Raw genomic sequence first — 20,423 nt, forward strand, 5'->3', positions numbered from 1 at the left:
AGAACGCAGCAGCATGAAGTACAAATAGTACAAATACCTCAGTATTGTACAGCACTTGAGTAAATGTACTTTGTTACTTTCCACCTGTGAACGTGGTGAGACGCAGCAGCTGATTCAGCCTCCGATCATCACGTTATCTCATCACAGCCTTCAGTGCCGTATGGAACGATGACTCTCATGATGTCATTGATCACATTAGTCTGACCTGGACCCAGATAAGCAGCAGAAACTGATGGATGGATTAACCAATCAGAAATGATTAATCCATTTAAGTTTTTGCTAAATTTAACTCGTTCTGAGATGACGAGCTGCAGCAGTGACGGTGTGTGCAGGTCTGACACACACTGTTTGGACTGTCCTCTGATCTGAGCTGGTTTTTGTTGGCTGATTTTCCTTCTGTGGGCCTCAAACAGTTCATCAATGAAGCCATGTGGGCGACGAAGAGGACACGGTCTACAGCAGTTAACAGGATGAAGAGGAGGAACAGGTACAAGACACACACACACACACACACACACACACACACACACACACACACACACACACAGAATAATTCAAATGCACACAATGAAACTAAGTAATTTAATTCCAAACTACGCAGTACTTGTACTCATCCTTCTGCGTCTGGGCACAAGTTCTGCTCCACATCACACCACCTGCTCTCTCCTCTAATCACCTGAGACGATGTTTGATCCCTGATTGGTCCTGACAGTCTTCTGCAGATGCGTCCAGGAGGAGTGATTCAGACTCTGGGCTCACCTGCCTCCTCTCCTCACCTGGTCCAGGTCTTTCACAGCATCGTCACGGACTGAAAACAGGCGCTTTGTGTCCCAGTTATGAGTTTGTGCTTTTTGATTTTTCGTGTCTTTGTATGTGCAGCAGAATGTGAGCATTGATGCAGATTTACCAGCTCTGACAGCAGCATGTGAACGTGTGTTAAACAGGCTGTGAATACACTCGGTTTGCTGGTGGCTGGGTTTACTGATCACACCTGCGTCTGTCTGAGAAACAGCTCAGCACGCTGTCAGACATTTGCCTTGTTTTCACAGAGAAGCCGGTTAGCTGCAGCTAGCGTCTGTGCAGCCTGTCCGATGTGTTCTGTGGTGGAATAAACCCAATAATAATGTTCCTACAGAAGAAAACTGGTTTGAAATGATCAAAGAGGCTCATGAGATGAGATGAGGACGAGTCTCCGCCTAAGACTGAGAGGTGATGTAATCGTTAGGGATGGGCTGAATGGACAATAGATTTGCTGGAATAAAGAAGGTGGCTGCTGGTTTGGCTCCTGATCTGCACTGAAGACCTCGTTTAGCTTCTTTATGCTGTTTGTCGTCTCAATCACAGATTATGAAGACCTGTCGTCCATTGTGCATCACATGTGACGTGGATGCTGTGGTGCCTGGCAGTGAGGAAAGAGAGAACCACAACTCCCAAGGTGCATTTCACTAACAAACAAACAGTCACAGGCTCAAGATGAATTATTCTATATGTCAGTTTGTGCTCGACTACATTCATCTGACACCTTCAGTTACTCTACAGATTCCCTTCCTGTCCAGTGGAAAGCTCGTATCTCCAGATGTGTTGATGTTGAGTGTTTGAGCTGAACTGAAGGATGAAGAGTTCCTTCATGTCTTCTTCAGCTCAATAAACTCTTTAAAAGCCTCTTGGATCAGCTGAAAATCATCGGCACAAAGCTGAAAACAGCCTGTTTTTCTGAGCTCGTCAGACTTTTTGGGGATACGTGGTTCTCACAGGACGGCCACATCTACAGCAGTAAAATGCAGCAAACACATGAATGCAGCAGGAACATGAATCCACAAACAGCAGGTAGAAAAACACTTTATTAAATACATTTAGCTGATAATACTTTTACTTCAGGTGAGTATTTCCACAGTGTGGTTGTAGTACTTTTACCTCCTCCACCGTAATGTCTTTGTCACACTGCACTCGTCAGGATGAACGAAGGATTAAAGATGAATTCTTTCCTTCTTTCAGTCTTTTTTCTTCAAATATCAACATGAATTGTCGAAGCTGTGAAGGCGGCAGAGCCTCCTCTTCCTCCACACAATGGAGGCTGTGAAGCGTCACTTCTTATTAAAAGGGTTAATGAGAGTAATCATGCAATATGGCTGCTAATGAGTGATGAAGCTGCCTGTAATTACGGGCTGTAAGCCACCACCCACTCCCCTCACCTCAGCCTGAGTGATGCAGACAGTCACCCGCTCCTCCGTCTTCTTCCTCGTTGGTCGTTCCTGCTTTTGTTCGTCAGCTTTGCTGTTTTTTTATGTATTTGTTTTATTTTCAGCGGTCAGCCAAAACAAACATGTGTCTCATTGTTTCTCTGCTTGTGTTCACATGTTCTCATCCAGGTGTTCTGTGGCCACAGTCCAACACGTGTGGACGTCTTCAGCCTGTTAAGGACACGTGTCTCAGGTCCCACCGGCGTCCATCCTGTCAGCTCCGTCTGTCCGTCTGTGTCTCATCACCTCCACACGGTGACGGCTCGTCAGTCTCAGCTGTGATGACCGGATGAACTGAGTGAATTCTGGTCCTGATCTGAGCCCTGATCCTGGTTCAGGTCCGACCATGTTTGGGCACAAAAACCACTTTGTTAGATTTTGAAGAAGATCCTGTTTAAGCTTCAAACACTCGTCTTCGTCACCACCAACAGTTCAAACAGTCTGCTGTGGTCACGTCACCACCCTCCTCCTCCTCCTCCTCCTCCTCCTCCTCCTCCTCCTTGTCCTCCTCCTCCTCCTCCTCCTCCTCGTCCTCCTCGTCCTCCTCCTCCTCCTCCTCCTCCTCCTCCTCCTCCTCCTCCTTGTCCTCCTCCTCCTCCTCGTCCTCCTCCTCCTCCTCCTCCTCCTCCTCCTCCTTGTCCTCCTCGTCCTCCTCCTCGTCCTCGTCCTCCTCGTCCTCGTCCTCGTCCTCGTCCTCCTCCTCCTTGTCCTCCTCCTCCTCCTCCTCCTCCTCCTCCTTGTCCTCCTCCTCCTCCTCCTCCTCCTCCTCCTCCTCCTCCTGAACCAGTAACCTGAGCTGCATCGCTCTCATGCCTGTTGTAGAAATATATATAAACTATGAGAGATGGATAACCTGCAGCCTGACTCTCCCCCTGGACACCGTGTCCTTTCTTTAGCTGGATTTGGACGATTTACACCGAAGACATTTTCTGTTTGATCTTATTTTCTTTTACGACGGCCGACTCCTCCAAACGTTGAGCTGAGCTGAAGTCAGATTCATGTTTTTCCTTCAGATGTCACGACCACAGCAGAATGATAGCACAACCTGCTCCGCTCTGGCCGTGATGAGTGCGGTGAGGGGAAGGTTTAGCGGGTTCATCAGGGTCGGTCAGTCACAGCGAGGAGGCGGGGTTTGTTCGCTCGCTGACGCCGCCTGGATCCCTCCATCAGTCCTGAGGTGGTTTTTACTGCTTCCAGACTTTCTGCTGTTTAGGACACGAGGAAGCACAGGAGCCGCGTCACATCACATCAGTCACATCAGTCGGTATAGATCACATGTGCGCCGTCGCTGGCTGTGCTGGACTCCTTCATGCTTCTGTTTGTTTGTGTGGTTGTCTTTAATGCACTTTGTGCTGTAGAAGTGTTATAAAAATGAGGTCATGAGGAGCTTTTTGCTGAGTCAGCAGGGAGGACTGCTTCAGAAGCGGCCTCCTCGTGTGCTTTGAGTCACCCGAGCTTCTTCTCTGGGATGTCTTTGATTGGGCTCGGATGCTGAGTGCTGACACAGTTCTTCTCTGGCCTTCAGTGCAGCTCCTTTTTCTTTATCTGCACACTCACTGCGTGGTGAATCATTCTCTGGAGTGCATTATGAACCATTACCTATCAATTTGTTTTTCTCCCTTTGGACTGCTCGAACACGCTGCCGGGCCTCTGTTCAGCCCACTTTGACTGCGAGGTGTTCACTCCAGCAGCCGGCTCAGGCCTTCTGTGTGGAGTCTGTTCTCCACCTGTCAAGGTTAAGTCAAATCTTCCAGGACGTTTCAGGCTGAAAGCGTGCTGAGCGTGCTCCTTCATGTGATGGAGCTCTGTGGTGATGCTGTCGTTTCTACATCATAAACCTCTTGCTATGGATCCATTTCATCTGGTGAAACTGTGCAGTAACACTGTGTGTTATCCATACTGGCAGCAGTATTCTGACAAACCGTTCATATTGTGCAAATACAATACAATACTTGGCTGTTGGATTCGCTGACCATCGGATCACTGATGTGCAGGACGTACAAGATGGTGGATGACGGGGACTCCGACATAAGTTCTGGTTCGTTTGGACAAAACACTCTGCATCACGTTAACCGAGGAGGGTTGAGTCGAGGGCGACTGGGCGTGGCTGCAGCTGCTGGAAAATGTTTGGCCTCTCGTCCAGTTACCCTCGATTCAACCCTCGTGGCCTGGATGACGGACAGCTCTTGTGTTGCTTTGCATTGTGGGAAACAGAGTGGCAGAGCTTTTAAAGGGAAGAAGAGGCCGAAGAGGTCATTTTCACTGCGTCAAATAAATGGAAAGAAATGTTATGTTTTGTTTTCCACCACATTAAAACAGCTATGACCCCAAAACTGAGGCGCTTTCACAACCATGAATTTTTCATGTCTCTCCACCTCCAGTCAGTCGATTTCGTCCTCGCTTAAACTCTGCATAATGCACAGCGTTTAAACTGTCCCGGCGGACACAGTGCATGACGGATATTCCACGAGCTAAAGTGAGTGACATCTACATTAAAGCACTTTATCGTATTACAGAAATCCTCAGAAGTGTTGGCCTTTTAGACTGGAGGTTTGAGTGACACCGGCACAAACGAACGTCTGTGACGGCTCACTCTGCATGGAGGGACCTTCAGTCGATGCCAGAGGGGAGCAGCTCTTACTCCACGAGGAGCGAGCCCTGAGATTATGTTCTGAACCGACTGTTTAGAGATGGCCTGAAGGGACGGATGCTCTTTAGCTCCCCTGGTCTGAAGTGCTGTGTCTGCAAAGCGGCTAAGTTTGGATGCAAAGGACAGATGAGCAGCCCGAGCAGATCCACCATGTCTTACAGCACAAGGACATCATAAAGGCAGAGATGCAGTGATTTGATGTTATGTGAAAATCAGAGTTTTCATGAGTTGTAAAGAGCTGAAGTGTCATTGAAAAACAAACATTTAATAAAACAAGTCGTGCTCTTCAGTTCATACGTGCACACAAATGTGAAAAGTGATCAAATCAATCATTTGTGTGCACAAAGCACCGATTCACGCTGCAGATTAATAATTACTGCATACAAAGTGCTAATTTGTGCTCTCGAATGAATAATTAGTGCACACAAATTGCTGCCAAATTACCCTCAAATGGCAGCGGGAGCTGGAGGTACAGTTCATCACTGCTGCTGGTTGACAGCTCGTGGATTTCCAGATACAGTGGTGATAAACAAACCCCACAAGGAGGTGAGGGATTATGGGATTAACACACAGCTGGTGTGTTGTGAAGAATCAGAGCAAAATGTCAGGATTCTGTTACATGTGGGAAAACCTCTTCCTGCATGTTTGAGCTGTCAGCGGCGTCGTGCTTTAACACAATCACCCTCTAATGAGAGTCCTCACGGTCACTTTTAATGGACTCCGGAGGTTTAGTGCCTGTTAACAAATTTCCTCTGCCACCCCCGCCTGACCCGAGGACGGAGAGATGACTCACTTACTCTCAAGATATCATGATGCATCACAACAGAAGCAAAGGTTAATAGCATCTGCAGACAAATCAGAGGAGGCATCTGTTGGTCCAGTGTTGGTCTTCACAGATCGCCGTGGTGTCAACTGAATGTGATCCCATAGGAACCAGAGTATCCAGACGCCTGCAGCATCATCATCATCATCATCATCATCATCATCATCATCATCATCATCATCAGCCTGAACTGAGAGCAGCAGCTTCAAGCTCTCAGTTCAACCTCAAGTCTAAACTTTTTACACATTCGAAAGCATCTTTTAAAAAGTACATCTGATGGAAATCTGGCCATTAATCTTGAGAAACCTGGTGATTATTTATGTGGAAACTGGCTCAGTGTCTTTGCATTAGAATTCGTCCTCTGCAGCTCATGAATATCCTCAGATTCCTTCAGATTTCGTTTTAGCCTGGCTGGTGGATCAGGAGTAAAGTGTTGGATTGGTGGACAGATGGACGGACAGACAAACTCGCGTGGCTGATTGGACTGCAGGCTCGCTGCAGATGGCCCAAATATCACACAGACAAAAGCTACAGTGTGTTTTACAGCTTCAAAGCCAAACTATAGCCGCCATGTTTGTCCTGCTTATCCTCCTCAAACACATCAGTGGAAGGACGCGGTTAGCATCGGAGCGGCGACACGGCGGCTACCTCCTGCCAGTCTCTTCATCGCCGGCTACGTGTTTCACTTTCAGAGTGGGTATTCATTAAAAATGGCAGCTGTTTGGCAGCGCACTGCTCAAATACACCAACTGACAACATTTGCATGATATCTGTCTCCAAGTGGTGCCAATTATGCTGAAACACAACCTGCTGTGGAGATTCACTTCCATCTGTTCACTGGTTGCTGTTTCCATTTATGTTTTCGAGGCACTGAGACGTTTCTCTCTGCTTTAACTTGGAGTTTAGTCACGTTTCACCGTGTTTGAATAAATCCTGACGATTTCACGCTGAATGAAATGCAAACGAGATGCACGTTGTTGCGCTAACGAGGAATCGTGTCGACTTTGGAAGCCGAGCTCTCGTCTATTAACAAACTGAACAAAGTGAGACTGTTTCAAAAGTTCACGCTTTATCAACGATCAATACAACCGACGGATGTGTAACCAAACAAGCTTTGTGAACATGTTGTTCATGCACTAATCCCAGATTTGTCTTTGTGTCCTTCACAGTCAAATGATTCTTAGGATATAATGTCCTAAGCTGCTGGTCGTCGTCCATGTTTGCTTTGGTCTTGTGGGATTTGTGGGGTCGCGTCCCTCCAGAGCTCCGGTGGTTACTGAGCAGCGCTTCAACGCGTCGTCTGCTGTGTTTGCTCATCGTCTCCTTCCTGTCCAGGCAGGTGGACACAGTCTCTCCGTGTGGTCTGTCCAGTCTTTGTAGGTCACAGCTCGTCTTCGGGTTTGTCTCTGAGCTTTAGTGTTTGATCGTGTTTAGAGCTCGTATGCAAACTGTTACGTTTCCCCTCAAACCAAACTTCAAGGCGGTCGCTGGAAGGGGAAACTAGCAGAAAACAAACTGCACTCAACACAAAATGGGTCCCTTGGGGTCTAAAAGGTGATGGGGAATAAACTTCTCCACAAACAGCCACTAATTCAATCAAAATGATAGAAGAACAAAAGAAATGAGCCCGAAAACAAAAGACTGGGAGTCACTGAAAAGGAGGGAGTGAAGTTGTGGAAAAGAAAGAAAACTACAGTTTAAGAACATCCACACACTCATTCACCCCCCCCCCCCCCCCCCCCCCCCCCCACACACACACACACACACACACACACACACACACACACACACACACAGCCACAGGCCTCCTTTCATAGAGCAGCCGGCTGATTGGTTCCAGCTGTGCTAATGAGTGCAGGTGTCCTCAGTAGGTGCACATCATGAAGGGGTGGAGCTTACTGCCTCCCTTCCTCCGTAACAGAACGTTGTCCTCCCAGTGTCTGACTGAAGACTTTGTCCGTTTTCAGATGTCTGTGAGTTCTGAGCATTTTCATTTGTTCTTAATGTTCTTATTGTCAACAAATCCCATGCAGGGTCTCAGAGGACCTGAATCTTTGCCATCTCTCCGTCCGTTTTTTCTTCAAAGCACTTGTAGATTTTCAGCTGCAGGTGGGCGAGCTGCTAACGTCGAGAGAGGCACCGAAACCCTCAAGGAGCAGAGGATTATGGGATTAACACACAGATGGTGTTTTGTGAAGAATCAGAGCAAACTGTCACGATTGTCTTATATGTAGCAAAACCTCATTTTCAAATCAATATGTTTCAGTGATTGACTGAAAGCTGTCGTTGACCTCCAGCTGAAAATCATTGTCTTTGATGAAAGCTTGCAGAAGTCACCGTTTGGTAAATGGAGTTTGTCGGTTTGTAAAAAACGTCCTCCCTGCGTGGCTCCGAGGATTAAGACATCGCTGATTCTAATATTCTAATGCATCACAACAGAGCAGAGGCAAGGACGAACACTCGTCCTCCTGTGGACCAGGCGCTGTCTCTGACCAAGGCCGCTGTGAGGACACCTCTACCAGAGTCAACCCGCAGAGGGACAGACACATTCATGGCAGAGGGCTCAGAGGACGTGGACTGACATTCAACCAGTGTGCTTCACCTGGACAAGAAGGAACGCTGTCCACAGACTTCAGCTCGGCGTGGAATCGATCGGCCCTCAGCACCTGCTGGGTCTGACATTGGATCCTGGACTTCGAGGGCCCCCTCAGGACTGTGTGCTCACTGTCTGTTCACTCTGCCGACTCACAACGACCAGGCTGAATGTGGACAAGGCAAATGAGACGCTGACTTCAGGAGAACAGGCAGCGTCCTCTCTCCCAAATCAAGACAAATCTGTCTCAAGTCAAGTCCTAATTTAGCCACTTTGGGGCAAAAAAACAAGCTGTGAACGAAAGACTGACATATCACCAACATGCCAAGATGTTGATCTTGATAGTAAACAGATGTTTATTCCACATCCAGCAGTTTCAGAACAACGCGACCAGGTGGAGTCACGTTTGATGGAGGGAGTGGGTCCTCCTCCACGTTTCACCGTCACAACAGGAGCTGCTTTCAGGTTTTTGTGAGTGTCACAGCCATCGTAGGTTCTCCTACATGCTCAGAAAGGGACAAGATGTCGCTTAATCCAACACACTGGACCTTCAAGGGCAAGAATTCTCCAAAGTTTCATGGCAGCCGGAGATGCCTTTGTTTTCATGTTAACGCGGTGTTTTACATTGATCATAGCTGCTTTAGGTGATGAAAGCGTCCTCTGTGATGGCGGACTGATGTCCAGGCCTCAGGCTGGAGGACCGAAGAAGACGCGGCCGTGAGTGCTGTGTGTCCTGAATGACACATGACGAAGAGGATTTGGTCCAATGTGTGATCTTTCCTTCTCGACCTTGCTCTCAGACACCCTCACACTCTCTCACAGCCACCTGCAGCTACGTGCACACTGAGACCAACAGAATGTCATCACCATTAAGGAAAATGTCACGGCCAATCAGCGGCAGCCGCTGGTGTACCGGTGAAGAGCCCTAAGTGTTTTACACTCACACGGATCAACATGCTTTCACGCTGATGAATGTCTCACATCACAAAGACTCGCTGTCTCCTGGAGCCTGACGGCTTTCACTGAGCCCCGCACCCTGACTGCAAATGGAAACCTTGAAAATGGTCCAAAAAGGTTCATTTCTGATAATGTCAGAGCTGCTGACGGTAAAAGCATCTTCAGAGACAATAATGAGGCCGAGAGTGGAGGAGGACAGGAGTCTTTGAGGGAGGACTGCAGTGGTTCAGTGATCTGTGGCCAGATACTGTTACTGGTCTGTGTGGAGCGTCGGTGAGTCAGAAACACGAAGCCAGCAAACGTCCAAACGAAGATGAGAGTCAAACAAAATGTCTCTTTTAAAGGTCCATCACAGTGAAACTGGTTTGGATCAGGGGTTCCAGCCTCTGGGCAGTGAACCAGTACCAGTCTCCATCCAGTCCAGTCTGTGCCATTAAACCACCACAGAAGAAGAAGCCGTCCCTTGGATTGGTTTGACTGTTCGGACTTCCCATCGCTGACTCGTCAGCCTGCTCCACCTAAATTTCCCATCATCCCCCTGCTTGTCTTGACAGTGACAGCATCAGTTTCTGGTGGGTTTAGTCATGTGACGAGGGAAGGGAAAGGTCAACAAGCATCAGCTGTTCACTTCCTGTTTCCTACCTGCAGTCACGTTGTTTTCTTTAAAACGTGTCCACCATCGAACTTTAAGCACAGCGTCCAATAATCTTTAAAAAGAGCTTATTTCAACCCAAACCACCATCTTTCTCCTCATCTGTCGACTCACATAAAAACACAGATTTGTACAAAAGTGTTGGACGACGCAAAAAACGATGACGTGATGATTATTCTGCTGCTGATTTTCAGGACTTGTCGAGTTACTGGATGAATCCTTTCAGCGTCTACTGGCACCTCTAAGAGTCCCAGATTAATGTGCTGCATGTCGATCGCTCATTGATTCGTGGCCTTACAGGGTCCAGATGAAGTCACATCTTGGAGAATCCTCTGGTTGCCTCGCAACCACACGGCGACGACAAAGCTGCAGGAGGTCACTGCTCCCTTTAATGGAGGCTGCGGGCGCCGTCAGTAATTGAGTGCATCGAGCCTGAAGTCTGTCAGAAACTCCGGCGTGCTTATCAGGAGAAGAGACGATCGATAACCACGTCAGGACACTCCAGTCACGCTCCGCCTGCGTCCTCGGCGTTGAAACGCCACCATCATGACTTTAAAGAAGCACTGTAATGTCACACACACACACACACACACACACACACACACACACAGGGAACAACATGAGGCTGAGAAAGCCAACCCCAGCCGGAGCTGCAGACTGGAATGATGGGTAACACTGGGAGGCTCCCATGAGGCCGCCTGCAGACTGATTGTCATTGAGGACAGACGCTGTCTCTGCGCTGGACGTCAGGCCGATGCTGAGACGTGTTCAGCTGAAGAGCTTGACTGTTACTCATGATACGAGCGTGTAATGGATCATTAATTTCCTGTAAAACTGAAATAATGAGAGCAAAGAATCGTGGAGACATGAAGCCGACGGAGTCGTTCTGAGGACGAGCTGCTTTCTGACTCCATGAGGCAAACAGCTGTTTCCTGTTTCCAGAAAGCGTCTGAGGAGCAGGACTTGACCTCCTCTTGTGATTCGCCTCCAACAGCATCGCGTCAGTTAGCTTCCTGCAGCTCAACAGAATTGCTTTTGCTTTCATCTTCCCAAAGTTTTGCCTGTGCGATCTGGTCTTCAGTGCGCTCAGTTCAACGTCGTGCTGCGCTTTGACTCCGCGTCGACTTTCACGGCGATACGAGCAGACTGAAAGACTGAGGGAAAGCACGCTCAGCGAGGAGGCGGCAGACATGAAACACCAGCAGAAGGCAGAGCGCTTTGTTCCAACCAATAAAAATCAACGTCTCAGCACACTAATGAAAATATTCGTTTAGAAAGTAAGTCGGAGCTAAAGCGTCCACAGCGAATACTCCTGCACAGTACAACTACCTGCAGCTGTCACTCAGGTGCAGTAAATGTACTTGGACGTTACGCTCCGTTCACGTCCTCCTCGTCACTCCTCTGCTCACTGTGAGCGTCTTCAATGGCACCGAGCTCACTTTAATCAGCTCCATCCCCCAAATGAAACAAAGGAATGTGTCTTTTGTGCTTTTAAAGCCTGTGAATCAAATCTGTCCTGCATCAAATGAGATCACTTCAAAGCTCTTCTTCTCGTCACGCCGGAGATGGAGAGCCTGAAATCAGCTTGAACCCTGCAGCTGTAACGCACATCAATGACTGGAGCTCGTGGTCCAAATCTATAATCAATTATTCACGTTCACTCAGCCAATCAGACGTGCCTGTTGTTGTTGTTGTTGTTGTTGTTGTTGTTGTTGTTGATCTCCTGCTCTGAGGGAGGACGTCAGAGGAGACGGAGGGAGGCCACGAGACGAGTTTTAGTGGAGGAGAAGCCACATTTTTCTGCTTTATCTCACCTATAAACCCCCAGAGCGCACGCACACACGCACACGCACACACACACGCACACGCACACACACACACACACACACACACACACACACACACACTTGTTAGCTGTGCAGCCTCGATGATCGCAGCATCGAAGTCGGGACCTGTCAGGAAAAAGCTGTTGTCATGGAGACTGAGTACATGTGCAGTAATTGCAGGCGCGTGTGTGTGAGTGTGTGTGTGTGTGTGTGTGTGTGTGTGTGTGTGTGTGTGTGTGTGTGTGTGTCTGTACAGTCACATCGTGGGGACTCACCTTCCTCATGGGGACAAATTCAGGTCCCACAATATAAATCATTAAATTTAAGGATGAAGACTGAGGATAAGTCCATGTGATGTCATCATTGTGTGTGTGTGTGTGTGTGTGTGTGTGTGTGTGTGTGTGTGTGTAGCAGGCAGGTCTGCTCACTCTGCTTGCCCCGCCTCCTCCTCACCTGATCCCACCTGCTGTTAATCATGCGATCGAGACGTGCTGCCGGTCTTTAGGGCCGGCTCTGCGTCGAGTCGTCCTTTAGTCCTCGTGGTCGCGGCTGAGTCTCTGTTCTGTCTTTTCATATTCTTCTGCTTGTGCTTTGCTGCGGTCTCTTTGTCTGTCTCCTGTCCTCAGTGTGGTCCAGGCTCATACCTTCAGTCTGCCTGTTACCTGCTGACCAGCCTCAGCCTGTTCACCTGATGTGCTGCTGGAGCACCTGAACCTTCATTGAATCCCTGTTTTACTCTGTCCCCCGTGTCTGAGTCCAGCATTCGGGGCGAGACGTCTGTGTGAGCCTTCTTCACTTCACTGAGCAGAGCTCCAAGTCTGAAAAAGGCAGATTTAAATCTGTATGTTCGATAAATTTCATTGATATTAAGTCAGAGCTTCAGTCGTGGTTCATTGTCAGAGCACTGATCAGGAATCAGCATTAAGGATTTCTGCGTGTTGTTTCACACACTGAGGCTGAAGAACTGATTCCTTCCCCACAAACGAACAAACACTGTGTGCAGTCTGCTGAATAAAACACCTGAAGAAGAGATTTCAGAGTCTCTGTTGAATCTGCTTGAGTGGAAGCAGCGTCAGAACGACGGCGAGCGCAGGTGAAATACCTTTCAGAGGAGCTGACGTTGACACTGTGACGTGAATGCATCAAACACGAGATCGGCCGACTCCCCACAGCCCCCCGAGGCAAAGCCACCAGGCCTCATTCAGCCGTTTGGCCCCCGGCCGCCCCCCCACTGGTTGGATCTGGACTGGAGGATGCAGGTCAGGCCTGATGTCTGCAGCAGACTCTCTGAAGGTGAAACATCCACTGAGAGCTGACGAATTAAAGCCAATTAAAACCTAAAGTGGAACTTCTGCAGGAGCTGCTGGAGCTCAGAGAACAAGCCTCTAACACTACGCTCATCCATGTGGAACCGCAGCAGAGCCTCGCTGTCAGGAGGAGCTCCCTGAAGACCAGGGTCCAGGTGGACTCGGAAACATTCAGAAAATCCTTCAAGCAGGACGTGAAACCAGGAAAAACCTCTCTCAGTGTTGGCTGCAGCTCCTTTGTAGTCAGAGTCTCTCCTGCCAACTCAAACCGAATGAAAGATTCAGGCTCACCGTGGTGCCTCACAGCTCTGTGTGTGTGTGCGTGTGTGCGTGCGTGCGTGTGTGTGTGTGTGTGTGCGTGTGTGTGTGCGTGTGTGTGTGTGTGCGTGTGTGTGTGTGTGTGTGTGTGTGTGTGTGCGTGCGTGCGTGCGTGCGTGCGTGCGTGGGTGTGTGTGTGTGTGTGTGATTTCTCAGGTGCATCTACAGTATGAACACTGCTGGAGGCTTCCTGTAAATCTGAGTGCAGGATCTTCACAGCTTGGCTCCGTCGGGTCCAAACAGGCTTCGGGGCTTCGTGCTGCACCGCGGCTCCTCTTCAGCTCCACCAGGTGAAGAGCTAATGATGAGCTTTTGGAGACGTGACATAAAATATGCCTCCTCAGCTCCACCTCGGTCCCTGGAGTCTCGTGGTAAGCGGCGCTAATGACTGCAAATCGATTCTCCTCGCTCAGCCTGTTTGTACAAGGATTTACCAGCGAGGGCTTCATGGAGGAATTACACAGCTGATGTCCTTATTGGTGGACTTAAAGCAAAGACAGACAAATAATCATTCACTATTGATCTTTGCATAATCCACAATTTCAACCCGAAATTAATGGTTCGACACTGGCCATCACAGGGTCACCACCTGCCGACGTCTCTCTGAGGCCTGAGAGCTGCAGCCTGCTGTTTGCTGAGGGTTTCTTCACCTCGTCTGTAACGAAGTGAAAGAATCGTCTGATCCTGATGTGAAAAACATTTTTAAGCGTGACTCCTAATCTTCTTCTTCTTCTGTACTAATGGTTTCAGGGCGTCTTTCACTGAGGTGAGCTGAGAGGTAACCAGCGAGCAGGCGGACGGTCTGACAGCCGACCCAGACGGAGGAGAGATGACGTCACATTGAAAGGAAAGACTGAGAGCTGTGACGCAGCAGAAACACGCCTCCACGTCAGAGGTCAGCCTCTGCTTCCCGCTCGCTCTCATCTCACCCGTCGGACGGTTCGCTCCGGCTCCATCTCACCCCCAAAAATCAATACTCCTCACAGCAGAGTGACAGCCTGCGATGATACCCAACGTGTGGACTTATGAGACACAGACAGACGTTTCAGACCTCCAGTGTTTCAGGTAATAACTTCATGTCTCCTTCACAGGTTTCCTGATTGGACTGTCAGACGACTGAACGAGTAAAACAGTGATGTCACTGAGGCTCGTCAACCAGCAGTCAAAACATCGACTGAACTGATTTCTGAGAGGACGGGTCTGTGTTTGGACACGTCCCCGTTTGCCCGTCGGGCCGTCAGGTGAAGCAGCTGCTGCTGCCTGCTGGGACCTGAGCGAGGTCAGTGGTCGTCTGTCCGGCTGGGAGACGTCCAGTTTGACATTATCCTTACTGGATGAGTAAAATTCAACTACAGAGTTAAAATATGGACACTGACTTCTCTCTGTGTGTAATGAAGTCGGGAGTGGACGACCACTTGACCCTGTCCAGACGTGTCCAGTCGCCTTGGACAGTGAGAGCTCTCAGGCTGAGTGTCCATTTGTTCAGACCATCGATGCCACAGATATCCAGACAGTCTGACACTCGTCCTCAGGACACTCCGACCACTTCACGTGAACCTGAGCCTCGATTTGAGCTCCGCTGATCGCTGAACCGACGACGGCGACACGAGGAGCGCTGAGTTTCAGAGCTGAAGAGCCTGAACACTGTCAACATGGTAAAACGTGCACAGGGAAACTTTTTGAATGAAGGATGTGAACTGAGGCAGCTGCTGGTCGCTGAGCTGCTCTAACAAACTGAAGCGTTGGCTGCTCACTGTGTCATTCAGGCTTCAACAACAAGAGTTTTAATGTAACGTAAATGAAAAGTCCCTGGTGTTCCTCTTATTGTGTCCACCCCTGTGAGGCTCTCTCCATCCACGCTCACTGATGGTTCGGATGTAAATTACAGGATTGCAGATGCAGCTTCCTGTCAGGATGCTGCCCTCAGCCACGCTCAGCTTCTTCTTCTGGTAGTTTGTGAATGTCAGTCAGACTCCGCTCGAGTCCGCCTGCTGCCTTTCATGGCTTCTTTACAGAAACACGTTCAGAAGGGAAAACCAGCCGTAAGCAAAGGTACGAGTGAATTAAACGGGAGACGGACTGATCGAATGTCATCGAGTGAAATGAATACATGAATTAATGAATGAATAAATACACAAACTGCAGCTGAAAGCGGCTCCAGGTTCAGGCTTCACCTGTACCAGGTCTATGATGATTGGTCAGCTTGTGGTCTTTTTCCTGCTAAGCCCCGCCCCTGGCACGGCTGATTGGTTGATCTATGTCAACTCTGCTGTGGACTCAGTCACACGTTCATTCATGCTCCTGTTATTCAAATTAAAAATGGCGGACTTTTACGGTCAATCGGACCGACAGCGTGACGACTGTGGCCCCTCCAAAGTTGAAGCTTTGGGTCTTGATTACAGCGCCACCATCTGGTCGATTGGCCTAAAGCTTTTGGGAAGCACCTGTCCATCATTTCATCAGATCTGTGCTTCCAGCTGCAGCAGCTCGAGCGTTACAGCAGAAAAATAACGATGATGATGATGATGATGATGATGATGATGATGATGATGATGATGACGTGTTCTGTCCTCTTCGCCTTGAAGCCTCATAGAGAAATAATATTAAAATAAACATAACTGCACCTCTTGAGCAGATGTCCACTGTACAAAGTCATGACTGCTGCAGGTGAATGTGATCTTTTCTAACTTTTCCTTTAAGACTCTTGTTGTTCTCTGATGCTTCACCTGTGGAACATTTGAAGATGTCGCGTGTTGAAACCTCGTGTGTCTCTTCATACGTGATGAACCTGTCATGTTTGGCCTGTGATAAATCCTCATGTGCTGCTTGTTCGAGCTCACGGGCTGAAACAAAGTGATCTTTGTCTTTGTTTGCTGTGCAGCTCAGCAGCTCTGACAGCAGCTGAACGAACATACATCAAACTGTGCTTCAGCCTCTGGAGCTCTGCAGCGCGCTGACCCAGAAGACGCTGAGCAGGAGAGAGTCTGACCGGTCTGGATGTCCAGACGGGAACTCGGTGTCAGCCGTATCACCCCGCAGACACCATCACTCACGCTCCATTAAGGAGACGAGAGAGACAGCAGCAAAGGCTGCTGGGAGACGAGGCCAGCGCCAGTCAAGGATTTGAGCTGGTTAGAGATGTAGTGTGACTAACACCTTTGGATTCAGCTCATCCATGTTTCATCCTTCGCTCTGCGTTGTTGACCCAGTCGAGCTGCAGCTACAGATCGTTTCCAGGAAATTCACGGTTCAAAGCCACAAGATCTCAACAGGAGATGGTTCGAAACGTGTGGAGGTGGAGTCCCATAACGAGCTCAGGGAGGCCACTGTGTGCTCATCAAGCTAACCAGGCCAGCATTAATCTGACCGCTACGGAAGCCCGGAACGGCCATTTTTCCAATTATTTTTTAATGTCATAATCTCGACATCACAAGTTAATTATTTCATTATCTCGAGATAACAAAGCGCATTTTCTCGTGATAGTGGGTTAATTTATTTTGAGGAAATAAAAGGCAGATGAAGATTAGCAGCTAATTAACGTCTTATCACCAGAAAACAAAATGAGAAAACGACTTTTATCTTCAGCTTTGTGAAATCAAGAACTTCACGCCATTAAAATAACTGAAAGTTTGGCCGTCCTCAGCTTCCGTAGTGTCTGCCGCTCATCCAGTGAAGCACCTTCTTCTCTTCGTGGTGGTCCAGGCCGTGGTGGCTCATCGCTGCCCCCTGAGGCCAGAGGCCGGAGCGACGCCCACTCGAAGGAGAGCGTTCGTGTCTCCTGTGGACTAAAGCACTGAAATTAAAGAGGAAGTGGCGGAGACGTCGCGTCCTCTCGTTGATTCCCGCCCCTGTATTACCTGTTCATCCACCTGCTTTGCTACATCTCTTTGTAGGCTTCATACATGTCTGTGCGCCTCCTCCTCCTCCTCCTCCTCCTCCTCATTAGCAGCCTCCTGCAGGCTCCCCTCGTTTGGCAGTCGTCGCTCCCTGCGGTCTCCTCTGCTGCTCAGTATTCTCCACAGAGACTGAACGAGACCAGAGTTGTGACACAGAAACTAATTACACTTCAGGTTTGCTGATCAAACTTCACGAGCTGCCGCCTCAAATCAACCCTGACGGCTGCAGCAGGCGACAACATGGCTGCAGTGATCGGATCTGAGCTGTCGCGGGTTCGTTAGAGGACACGCAGCCTGGATATTTGCTCTTTAAACCACTTTTCATCTCAGCGTGCGCAGTTTGAAGTTTCTCCTCATCCTTCATTGAAACAAGCTTCACACAATCAGCTGCAGGTGGGCCGAAAGCTGCTTTCTCACTTCTCTGCTCTGAAGTCGGAGGTGAAGTCAGCCGAGGCCTCTTCATCCGCCTCTCTGGTAAATGTTTGTGCTTCAGTCTGACAGCAGCTTAAATTGGGTGTAACAGCATCCTTGAAGCAGCTCAGGGACATCAGGAGGGAGACGGTGTCCACGCTCATGTTTCCTCGCTGACCGACGCCGACTTGAAGGTGACGCCTTGAAGTTTGGGGTCTGCGAGCCTCACGTGAACGTCAGCGGGTCTTACCTTCAGGGTCCTGAGCTTCCTGTGGCTGCTGAGGATACTTCAAATACACACTTCACCGCCCTACAACTAGCTCACAGTACATGAACTACTTAAAGTAGCTCCACCTGTGTTTAAAGTAGCTCCACCTGTATTTAAAGTAGCTCCACCTGTGTTTAAAGTAGCTCCACCTGTATTTAAAGTAGCTCCACCTGTATTTAAAGTAGCTCCACCTGTATTTAAAGTAGCTCCACCTGTGTTTAAAGTAGCTCCACCTGTATTTAAAGTAGCTCCACCTGTATTTAAAGTAGCTCCACCTGTGTTTAAAGTAGCTCCACCTGTATTTAAAGTAGCTCCACCTGTGTTTAAAGTAGCTCCACCTGTGTTTAAAGTAGCTCCACCTGTGTTTAAAGTAACTCCACCTGTGTTTAAAGTAGCTCCACCTGTATTTAAAGTAACTCCACCTGTATTTAAAGTAACTCCACCTGTGTTTAAAGTAGCTCCACCTGTATTTAAAGTAGCTCCACCTGTATTTAAAGTAGCTCCACCTGTGTTTAAAGTAGCTCCACCTGTATTTAAAGTAGCTCCACCTGTATTTAAAGTAGCTCCACCTGTATTTAAAGTAGCTCCACCTGTGTTTAAAGTAGCTCCACCTGCAGCAGCTCCAACAGTAACATACTGCTCTAACATTGAAGCTTCAGCATGAACAAACTAACAGTACTTTTACTGCATGACGCTGACAATACTACTGTACTTTTACTGCTGTTAATACACTTCACAGCTAAAACTTCTGTACTTTTACTGCTGATACTACTTTAACTACAGATTAGTTTGTACTTGTGTACTTTTACTGCTGATATTTTACATGAAGCCTATAATACTTGTGTACTGACACTACTGTTGGACCCAGACATGGGACATATTGTGTATTTCTGGCGTCCTCGTCTTCACTGCAGCGTCTCTGGTGACTCTGAACAGCCAATCAGCTGCTGGAATACCTCCTGAGACGAGTTTCTATGACGACTGAAAAGGACGTGATGCTCAGTTTGTGCTGCTGCTCTTCCTCTCTGTCCCTCCGTGAGTGAGTGAGTGTGTGTGTGTGTGTGTGTGTGTGTGTGTGTGTGTGTGTGTGTGTGTGTGTGTGTGTGTGTGCGCTCTCAGCGTCTTATTGTTTGTTGGTGAAAGCATATGTGAAGCCTAGTTACCCAGAATGCCTTTTGTGTTTGATGGTATTACAGCTCTTTGTCCTTCAGAGGAAACGGACACATCAAAACGAGGAAGAGGTTCAAAGGGAGCTGAATGTTTTTAAAGGAAATAAAACGTTGTCATTCAAAATGTCGTCTGGAAGAAGAGGAACAATCGTCGTCTTCGTCGCCGTCTCCTCGGTCCGACCGCAGAGGAAGCTTTGCTCTGTGACTTCCTGTTGAAACATGAGTCGCCTGCAGCCCCTCAGCCTCTCTGAGACCGCCCGTTGTCCACTGACCTCTGAAGAACATCAGCTCCACCTTCATCGTCAGGACAGGAAACGACTGCGGTGCCTTCCATCGATGAACAGTAAGCGAGAAGGCTCAGATCAGCTGAGAGCTTCTTCTGATTGGCTGGTCTGGAAATCTACATGTACGACGGGAATCAGCTGGGAAAGCTGGTCAAAGAGCGCTGAGCCGCGGCGTCTGACATTTATCCATCGGATCAAACCCAGACCAGGACCTCGGGTCAGAATGGGAAATCAAACGGGTTCAAGTTTCCTTTGATCCCCTCAGTGAAATTCTCTTTCTTCCAATGTCGCTGGTGACGCCGACGAGCGAACGCCAGATTCAGGTTAAGACGTCCAAACCTGCTCGAAGCGTCCATCACTTTGGTTTGATGACATTCCCATCAGCCTCAACTGGACTGTGCTTACTGCTTATTAGCTAATGTTAGCATGCTAACATGCTAAACTAAGATGGTGGAAATGGTAAATGTTATACGTGCTAAACATCAGCATGTTAGCATTTAGCTTCCAGCCTCACAGAGCTGTTCGCTCAGCGCTGATGAAGACGAGGCTGCGCTGAGAGACAGTTTAATGACGAGGCTTGTGTCATTTCCTGATCGCCAGACGTGTTCTAGTTGTCCTTTGTGCTGACAGCTCGTCTTAAATGAGGATTTTCGTGGGTCGTTGTGCACGAGAAGCGACAGAAAGGTGAGAAAATCCAAAATCTGGGAATATTCTTCCCACGTGGACGCATCAAAGCTGGCAGAAACGCTGTGAAAAGGAAGAAAGACGCTTCCTTCAGGAACACGTTAAAGGTCGGAAATCACACCACCAGGTGAAGAGAGCAAAGGTAATGTACCGGCCTTAAAGCTCGCCACGCGCGCCACAAGACCTCCGTCACGCCAAGCGAGTCCACCGACGACGACTGACTGACAGCCGAGGCGAGAGCAGGAGACGAGGAGGACGATGATGAAGACGAGGGAGGCTTGAGAGGAGCAGAGAGGTGGGAGGAGAGCTGCTGAAGAGAGGCAGAGAGGCTGCTGTCACTAATGA

The sequence above is a fragment of the Chaetodon auriga genome, chromosome 19 (assembly GCF_051107435.1).
Source record: "Chaetodon auriga isolate fChaAug3 chromosome 19, fChaAug3.hap1, whole genome shotgun sequence".
NCBI lineage: Eukaryota > Metazoa > Chordata > Actinopteri > Chaetodontiformes > Chaetodontidae > Chaetodon > Chaetodon auriga.